General features: G+C 32.5%; 1 non-coding gene across 1 annotated transcript; it reads right to left on the reverse strand.

Moving 5' to 3' along the window:
* Window positions 1–501: 501 nt before the first annotated feature.
* On the reverse strand, window positions 502–608 carry LOC124373220. Its single transcript, XR_006923414.1, has one exon. It is a non-coding gene; the product is annotated as a U6 spliceosomal RNA (small nuclear RNA).
* Window positions 609–910: the final 302 nt, after the last annotated feature.

The raw sequence follows: 910 nt of genomic DNA on the forward strand, positions 1-910 counted from the left end.
TATAATATTGTACAGTGATGTCCATATTGTCAGAATACTAATGTTGCATTGTTGCAAAACAATTAGAAAGCAAAGTTTGTGGATGGTAGGGTGGAGAAGAAGCAATCAAGTTTCGTTCAATACAATATTTCTTGCAGGAATATTTTGAAATACATTTTTTAACCTCCGTCTCATAAATGTCAAATATTTCATCTTTTTTATTTAGACGGAGATCCATCTACTAGTGGATCAATCTGGAATTAAAACTCTGTTTATTAGGCCTACTTCACCCTCAGCGATAGACATCTTTCACGTTCCATTTAGTGCATTTCATCATCAGACTGCAAGTCTAATTCATAAATAAAAATCAGTAAGAGTATATACCCTATATATACTGAAAACAATTTAAAAGTCTAATAAAATTATTTTTTTTTATTTATAAAAATTTAACTTTGTAGTTAATAAGATTCTAAAATGTAAAACACAATATTAAAATAAATCTCATTAAGTCGAATACAGCAAAAAAATGTGAAACGCTTCACGATTTTGCGTGTCATCCTTGCGCAGGGGCCATGCTAATCTTCTCTGTATCGTTCCAATTTTAGTATATGTACTGCCGAAGCAAGTACATTTAAAAAATTTCTCTGTTGGGTATATATGTTGCTGTTACAAAACTACAATGCTGTGTCGTCATGGACCGTCAGATGTCTAGCAAAATAATTAACATTTTAAATGACTATACATGTTAGCTTATTTAAACATAAAAGTACAGTTACTTTTCTAAATGTTTAAGTGTTAAATATTTCATTTTGCCTATGTTTATAGGGTATTAGTTTTGAAACATCTCGCATGTTTTAGATGGGTGGCGGAGGTGCTGCGACCCAGCGGCAGCGCCAGTAATCTCCTACTACTGCCGGCTAAATGCAGTACG

Source organism: Homalodisca vitripennis, unplaced genomic scaffold, assembly GCF_021130785.1.
Source record: "Homalodisca vitripennis isolate AUS2020 unplaced genomic scaffold, UT_GWSS_2.1 ScUCBcl_5091;HRSCAF=11649, whole genome shotgun sequence".
In the NCBI taxonomy this organism is placed as follows: Eukaryota; Metazoa; Arthropoda; class Insecta; order Hemiptera; family Cicadellidae; genus Homalodisca; species Homalodisca vitripennis.